Source organism: Cynara cardunculus, assembly GCF_001531365.2.
Source record: "Cynara cardunculus var. scolymus isolate 2C chromosome LG 9, CcrdV1, whole genome shotgun sequence".
In the NCBI taxonomy this organism is placed as follows: Eukaryota; Viridiplantae; Streptophyta; class Magnoliopsida; order Asterales; family Asteraceae; genus Cynara; species Cynara cardunculus.
The window spans coordinates 7,805,914-7,815,214 of record NC_037536.1 but is presented as its reverse complement, the minus strand read 5'-3'; positions in this window follow the sequence as shown (position 1 = coordinate 7,815,214).

Sequence of the window (9,301 nt, the reverse complement as noted above, 5' to 3'; positions counted from 1 at the left end):
GATTACCACTGCTATGCAACTCTTTTATCCAATCATGAACCGACTTCCTACAAGGACGCTTCTTCTAGTACACATTGGCAGGCAGCTATGCAGRAGGAACTTCAAGCTCTTGATAAAGCTCAAACTTGGGACACTGTTCCTCTTCCTCCTGGTAAGAAACCGATTGGATCTAAATTGGTCTTCAAAATTAAGACGAAGTCTGATGGCTCCATTGATCGGTACAAAGCTCGTCTAGTGGCAAAGGGCTTCAATCAGGAGTATGGCATCGATTATGAAGAGACATTTGCACCAGTTGCTCGTGTAACATTTGTTTGCAGTCTTCTAGCTATTGCAACCATTAAACATTGGCCACTCTTCCAGATGGATGTTAAAAATGCCTTTCTGAATGGCGATMTGTCCGAAGAAGTTTATATGACTCCTCCCCCTGGTATTTCTCTCCCTACAGGGCACGTTTGTAGACTTCGAAAAGCTCTCTATGGCCTCAAACAAGCTCTTCGGGCTTGGTTTGAAAAATTCAGCACTACAGTCCTCTCCTTGGGCTTCTCTACAAGTAATTATGATTCTGGGTTGTTTACTCGTACTACTGATGCTGGCATGATTCTTCTTCTCCTTTATGTGGATGATATGATCATTACTGGCAGTGACTCTGCAGGCATCACGCTTCTTAAACAATCTCTTAGTGCTAGTTTTGAGATGAAGGATCTTGGTAAACTCCATTACTTTCTTGGTCTTGAAGTTTTATCAGACTCTGCGGGTACTTATCTTTGTCAGCCAAGTACACATCTGATCTTCTTTCTCGCGCTGGTATTACTGATAATAAGGTGGTCTCTACACCTTTGGAACCCAACCTTCATCTGACACCAAATGCAGGTCCTCCACTACGGGATCCCACATTATACCGTCAGTTGGTAGGTTCTCTGGTTTATCTCACTGTCACTAGACCTGACATTGCCTATGCAGTTCATATTGTCAGTCAATTCATGTCTACACAGTGCTCTGATCACTATGCCGCTGTTTTGCGCATTCTAAGATATTTAAAGGGGACCATGTTTCATGGTCTGTTTTTCTCCTCCACGTCCTCATTGGTTTTACGTGGGTTTTCTGATGCTGATTGGGATAACGATATGACTGATCGTCGTTCTACTACAAGGTTCTGCTTCTTTCTTGGTAATTCTTTGATTTCCTGGCGCAGCAAGAAGCAGTCTCTTACTGCTCGTTCTAGCACTGAAGCTGAGTACCGAGCCCTTGCAGATACCTCTCAAAAGCTCTTCTGGCTCCGCTGGCTACTCTCCGACATGGGTGCTCCTCAACTCTCACCAACTGTGCTATGGTGCGACAACACCAGTGCTATTCAGATCGCTCACAATGATGTCTTTCATGAGCGTACCAAACATATAGAGATTGACTGTCACTTTGTCCGTCAACATGTTGCGCGCAAGACAATTCAACTTCAGTCTATCTCTACGGTTGAACAGCCGGCTGATATTTTTACCAAAGCTCACCTTCCAGGATGGTTTCAGGAACTTGTTTCTAAACTCAACCTGGATCTTTCTTCCCCTGGTTAAGTTTGAGGGGGGTGTTAGTTGTATATAAGAAACACATATATATAAGCCCGTGGGCTTTTAGGTTTAGGGTTTAGGCACTCTGTACTATCCTATATAAGTAGCTTAGGTTTTCTCCTTTTCTTGTAATGTTCCCACAATATTCATTCAATACAAACGACAATCTTTTGGCCCTCTCTTTCTCTTATTCTAACAAACGCAAAATACGTTTTTGATTTTTGTGGTGCTATTCGCAGTTTGCATATTAATTAAACCGCGTTTTGCAGTACGGTTTGCGGTTTTGAGTCATCAAACTGTGGTTCAAACCGCACTAGACCGCATATTGTTTATATACTTTTAAATATATACTTATATATAATCATTTATCAAATGAAAATAATTAATACATTATTGAATATTTATTAAATTTTCAATTTTCCTTTTTAAGTTTTTGCTTTATAAAATCCTTTTTTCACTACTAAAAAAAGGGGTATCACCGACGGAATTTTCTGACGGAAATTCCTCGGAAATATTCTTGAAAGATTTTCAACAGATCCCAAAAAAGTCAAGAAAAGTCAACTTTTATTGACGTCTGCCATAAATCCGTCACTGGATTTTTGAAAAATAAAATATTTCTACAACTTTCCCGACGGTTTTTCGACGGATTTGTGACGGATTTTTTACTTATTCAAAACGGTCACAAATCCGTCATAAAATTGGTCTAATTTATTTAAATAAATTAATTAGCGTTAATTAATAAAATTACTGACGGATTTTCGACCGAATTTAATTTTTTTTATTAAAAGTTAAATTCAGCTAGAAATCCGTCGGAAATTTTAAACTTTTCCATATATATATATATATATATATATATATATATTTATTTATTTATCTATTTTTTTTTTGGTAGGCAAAAAATAACAATAAAACATTTTTTTATTTTAAAATTACCAACGGAATATAATTTTTTTTATTAAAAATTATTTTCTTCTGAAATCCGTCGGTAATATTAAACTTGGAAAAAAATAAAACATTTTTTTCTTTGAAAACTACCGACAGATTTCTGACGGAATTTAAATTTATTTATTAAAAATTATATTCAAGTCGGAAATCCGTCGGTAAAGTCCTTTGAAAATTACCGACGAAATTCCGACGGAATTTAATTTTTTTATAATTAAAAATTATATTTCGTCAGAAATTTTAATTTTCTTTAAATATATATTTCTTGTAGGAAAAAAAAACATAAAAACTTTTTTCTTAAACATTACCAACGGAGTAGTCGTATGTTCACTTACATTTAATGGATCTATTGGCTTTATTCGGTTCAATTGGGTTTTTACATGTATTATTGGGGTTTATTGGATCTTGGTGGAATTTAATGGATCTTAGTGGATTTTATTCGGTTCAAATAGGCTTTAATGGAGCTATTGGGTCTTATTCGGTTCAATTCGGCATTAACGAGTATTAATTGAGCCTTATTTGTTTCCATTGGGTTTTAATGAATCCATTGGGCTTTAATAGATCTATTGAGTCTTATTTCATTCAATTGAGCTTTAACGGGTACTATTAGGTTATTCATTTTAATTGAGCTTTCACGGGTATTATTGAGTTTTATTCGGTTCAACTGGGCTTTAAGGGGCACTAATAGTCTTTAATGGATCTTAGTACACTTTAATAGATCTATTAGGCTTTAACGGGTACTATTTGGTCTTTAATGGATGTTAGTGGACTTTAATGGATCTACTGGGCTTTAATGGATCTTAGTTAGTGATGGCCAAACCGGCCCGGCCTGGCCCGTAACAGCCGAAGGATCGGAACCAGGACCGGCCGGGACCGATTGAGGGACCGCCGGTTAAGATCCGGTTAAGGTATTTGACATTTTCTGGGACCGAAACCGACTAGGACCGGGACCGGTTATGGGACAGGCCCGACCCGGTCAACGAAAGTCAACAAAGTCAAACTAGCCGTTAGAAGTCAAAGTAGCCGTTAGGGATGATTTTTGGATTTTTTTTTCATCTTCTTTGCTACCAAATTAGTATAAATATGCATGGGAGTTTCCTAGTTAACATACCAACTCATCTCATCTTTCAAAAACGCAAAAAACGCTCTCAATTCTCGGTTTTTCGCTCCATTTTGTGAATTCGCTACGTATTAATTTCTAGTTTCCACTTCACAATTCTCGTTGCTTTCTCTCTTTTACTTACGAAATGGCCGGTGAACAACCATCAAACAAACAAATTGCCCAAGTTCTTGCCGAACATGGACGAAAGTCCGAGATTTGGAATCACTACAACTTGGTGGTTCTCACGACCGGAAAAAGAAAAGACACAATGCAAATTGTGTCAAGCTCTCCTTACGGCTGGAGGAAATTCTACATTAAGGAGGCACACCAAAAAAACGTGCCCGGGGTTGAGGTCGGGGGGCTATTCAAGCCAACCGATACTTGACATCCAAGGTCAAATATGGTCATACGATGCCGAGTTGAACAGAAAAATGACAACACAATGTGTCATTCAAGTCGGGTTACCTTTCGGACATTTCGACAACTCTCACGTTACGAAGTTGATTCAAAAGACGCTACAACCACGATACATGCCGGTAAGTCGTCAAACCCTTAGACGTGATGCTATAAAAATGTAAAAAATGTGTCAGTCCGAAATGCAACAAATGTTTTCCGCTTTGCCTAACAATATTTCTTTAACGTGTGATGTATGGAGCGAGAAGTTGAGTCACCCTTCTTTTTTTATACGGATTTCCGGTTTTGTATATATGCATAACAGTACATTGGGTTGAGCCTACAACATGGCATTTATTCAAACGTGTAATCGCGTTTGAACCGTTTGGTGCGCCACATTCGGGTGCACGTCAATTTTCGATTATTTAAAAATGTCTTGCATTTTATAATTTAACCGCTAAAATAATTAATATTTCATTTGATAACGCTAGTAATAACAATTCTTGTGTGGAAAAATTAAAGTGTCATTTGACACCTATTTTAGACGGTAAATTATTTCATACACGTTGTTGTGCATATATAATAAATTTAGCCGTTCAAGACGGTTTAAATACTTGTAAACCCGTAATAGATAAGTTTAGACTTATGTTGCGGCGAATTTTCACAAAAGGTAAAAAAATGAATGCGGCCTATAGAAAGTATTCCGAGGACGTCGGTTTTAGAGCTTTAGAACCGAGGTTCGATATGCCCGTTCGTTGGAACTCGACATATTTTATGATTGAAAATTTGTTAAAACAAAAAAAGTTATATTTTTGCTTTTTATAGACACCCTTACCTGCAAAATTCTATTGGAAATCTTGATTGAGCCGTGTTTGAAGGATTGTACGATATTTTAGGTGATTCTAAAAATGCGACAACACTTTTACCGGGAATTTATATCCAACAAGCCCTTTAGTTTTAAACCAAATCTATATTTTGGCAAGTAAAATTGCCCAATACGAAGACCATCACGATTGGGGAAGGTTGATGTCTTGCATGAAAAAAAATGTCAAAATATTTTATGGGCATCTCATTTGCTTTTCTTTGTGCTGTAGCATTAAACCCATATTTAAATATTGTTGGCGTTGAAGTTTTAATTACACAAATATGTGCAGCTTTTGGTTTGGATACCGTTACGGATAATTCTTTTTCAATGGAACAAAAACGTTTGTTTAATCACAATTTTCAAGATTTATTTGATCATTACAAACATTTTTACGGAGGAGGAAACCAACCACAAACACCTTCCTCACGTGGTTTTGCGGCTTCTAGTTCTTCTTCTAGTGGTCATCGACAAAGTCGTAAAGATTTGATGACTAATTTAATGAACGAGGTTTTAAATGAATCAAGTAAAAAAAGTCGATATGATAACGATTTGGGTGAACTAAATATGTATGTACATACTAACTTTATGGCCGCATGTCCCGCAAATGATGTCGAAGATTTTGAAAAAATTGATTTATTAGATTTTTGGAAACAAAAACAACCTCAATTCCCGATTTTGGCGTGCATCGCACGTGATGTACTAACAATCCAAGCTAGTACCGTAGTTTCGGAGTTTGCTTTTTCTCTTAGTGGCAGGATCATTTCGATACGTCGGACAAGACTAAGCCCGGAGTCCATGGAGTGTTGCATCTGCTTGAAGAATTATTTGGATAACATTGATAGGATTCAACAGACGACATCGTTAGAGATGGAGATTGAAACAGTGGAAGAAAATCTGGAAGAAAATGAAATCTACATGTGACTAAGCACGCCACCAACTACCGATACCGAGAGCACTTACTCCCAATATGACGATGATGAGGAACGCGACATTGATGACCTTGAAGACCAAGAGGCTATTAGAAGAATTCAAGAGACCGGAACTCTTCAAGTCAATCCGACATGAGATACCGATGAAGATTGATAAATAAATGTATTTTCAAATAATTTTATAGTTTTATTTTTGCAACACAATGTAATTTTAATCATAATAAAACGTATTTTTAAAGTGTATTTGAGTGACCCGTATTTTTAGAGTGTATTTTTAAACGTATTTATAATAAAACGTATTTATAAACGTGTATATATATATATATATATATAAATATATATAACAAAACATATTTTTAAACGTATTTATAATAAAACATATTTAAAATAACATATTACAAACATATTAATAACATATTAAAAATTTATTAATAACCAAAAATTTGAAAAAAGAATTAAAAAAATATTTTTTTTGAATGGGACCGGCCAGAACCGGTTATGGGACCGGAACCGGGACCGGTTGCTTAACCGGTACCGGTAAGCTTAACCGGTTACAAGGAATTTCACCGGAACCGGGACTGGAACAAGTACTGGTTATGGAGGGACCGATTACTGTCGGTTTTTGGCTTGGTTAGGACCGGTAGGGACCGGTTAAGGCCCGACCCGGGACCGGTTTTTGGCCATCACTAATCTTAGTAGACTTTAATGGATCTATTGGGCTTTATTCGGTTCAATTGGGCTTTTACAGGTATTATTGGGTTTTATTGGATCTTGGTAGAATTTAATGGATCTTAGTGGACTTTTACATGTATTTTTGGGTTTTTAATGGATCTTAGTGGATTTTATTCAATTCAAATAGGCTTTAATAGAGCTATTGGGTTTTATTTGGTTCAATTCGGCATTAACGGGTACTAATTGCGCCTTATTTGGTTCAATTGGGCTTTAATGAATCTATTGGGCTTTAATAGTTCTGTTGGGTCTTATTTCGTTCAATTAAGCTTTAACGGGTACTATTGAGATTTATTCGGTTCAACTGAGCTTTAATTGGTATTATTGGGTTTTATTCGGTTCAACTGGGCTTTAAAGTTATTACTGAGTTTTAATGGATTGTAGTGGACTTTAATAAATCTATTAGGCTTTAACGGGTACTAATTGGTCTTTAATGGATCTATTGAGCTTTAATTGATCTTAGTGGACTTTAATAAATCTATTGAACTTTATTCGGTTCAATTTGGCTTTTACACGTATTATTGGGTTTTATTGGATCTTGGTGGAATTTAATGGATCTTAGTGGACTTTTACATGTATTTTTGGGGTTTTAATGGATCTTAGTGGATTTTATTCAGTTCAAATAGGCTTTAATGGAGCTATATTCGGTTCTATTCAGCATTAATGGGTACTAATTGGGCCTTATTTGGTTCAATTGGGCCTTAATGAATCTATTGGGCTTTAATAGTTCTGAGTCTTATTTCGTTCAGTTGGACTTTAACGGGTATAATTGTAATTTATTCGGTTCAATTGAGCTTTAACTGGTATTATTGGGTTTTATTTGGTTCGACTGGGCTTTAAAGGTATTACAGGGTTTTAATGGATTTTAGTGGACTTTAATGAATCTATTGCGCTTTAACATGTACTATTTGTTCTGTAATGGATCTTAGTAGACTTTAATGAATTTATTGGGATTTAACGGCTACTATTTGGTGTTTAATGGATCTTAATGGATTTTTACAGGTACTATTCGGTTCAACTAGGTTTTAATGGAGCTATTGAGTCTTATTTAGTTCAATTGATCATTAACGGATATTATTAGACTTTAATTTTTTTATTCTAAATATAAAAATCCGTTGAAAATTTTATAAAAAAGTTTTTTTCCATCAAAAATCTATTTAAAAAAAACAAAAGCATTTTTTTAAAATGTTCCGATGGATTTTCGACGGATTTTGCCATCAGAAAAACCCCATTTTTTAGTAGTGTTCAGGTATTTTCATTTGTCTTTGTCAAACATTTGGTCCTAATTATGTTTAAGGTAACTTTTAAAAGGTATTTGGATTAATTACCTAATTATTTTGTTTGCATTACACCTATTCTAATTACGCATTTCGTACGTAATGGTAGTTTTCATTGTCAAATTTATTTTGAAGTTGTATTATTATAACTATTGGAATAAAGTGCATTTGTTCAAACCACATAAACCGCATTGCATTTTGCGGTGTGGTTTTTGTGGTTTGAGGTATACAGTGTTGTTTGGGAAAATCTTCAAACCACATGTTGTGCAGTTTGATCCTAAACTGCACCAGACGCCACATGAATACCCCTATTGTTAATGCTTTTAATCCAAAGCCATTAACTTAAAAAGCCGGTATACATGCCAATAATTGATTACTTTATAAAGTTCAAGAGATAAGTTTACTGCCAATAAAGTTTAGATCTTTGGTGCTCCTTGCTAATATATGCTGACATAGCGTTTTGTTACCAATAATTATTGGTGTAACTTGTACGTGGTATATGAGAGTAAGGGTGTTCAAAAAAACTGGAAAACCGAAAAAGCATAAGAAACTGTTTGATTCAAAACCGAAAAAACCCATAACCAAAAAATCAAAATCCGTAATTGCTTAAATTTCATGTATTTACGGGTCAGTTACAATTTTGAATTTAGATAACCAAGGAGCGTGAAGCAAAGTGAATATAATGTGTACATAATATTTAATATTAAATATTATATTGTTTCTTTAATATTTTGCAATGAAGGTGCTCTTCTTGTGCAAGGAGCGGATGATGATTAAATATTTAATATTAGTTTTCAGTGACGGAATTTCGTTTAAAAAATAACCGTTATAAATAATGATAGACAACTATCCTTAAACACTTTTAGTGTTCATTTATACTACTACAGTTTTAATTGTAATCACTATATTTTATTTCTATTATAACTAAATGACTTGGTTTTAATTGGTTTGCGAAAAACTAAAACTAAATTTCTTGTTTGATTACTCGTAAATTGTCATCTAGTGTAACGTATAGGCAAATAATCCAAGTCGTTGCAATAATTATAGAAAAGGTACAAAATGAATGTAACATGTAAGTGAGGCAGGGGCGGACGCAAAGAGAAGCCGTTGGGGTCCTGGGCCCCCAACAAATTTATTTTTACAAAGCCCAAGTTTTTTTTTTAAGTTGTAATTTTTAATTTTCTTCGTTTGGGCCCCCAACATGAATTTGTAAGAGGCCCCTCACTGCCTCACACTCACAGATCTGGTTAGACGAAGGAAGCTGGAAGCAGTAAGTAGCATAGGCGCAGGCGCGCAACACCGATTAGTCGATTCGAAGCAGGGAAGAACCGAATCGAAGACACCGAACTGACCGAAGTGGCGAAGTGTTGTGCTGTTCATCGCTCATCGCTGTGACTGTATGGCTGCCTGGCTCGCTGCGACTGCGAGTCTGCGAAGTGCCGAGTGCGAAATGCGAGTGCAACCAGAGACAACAGTGAACAGTCCCGACGCCGACCAGACTTCCA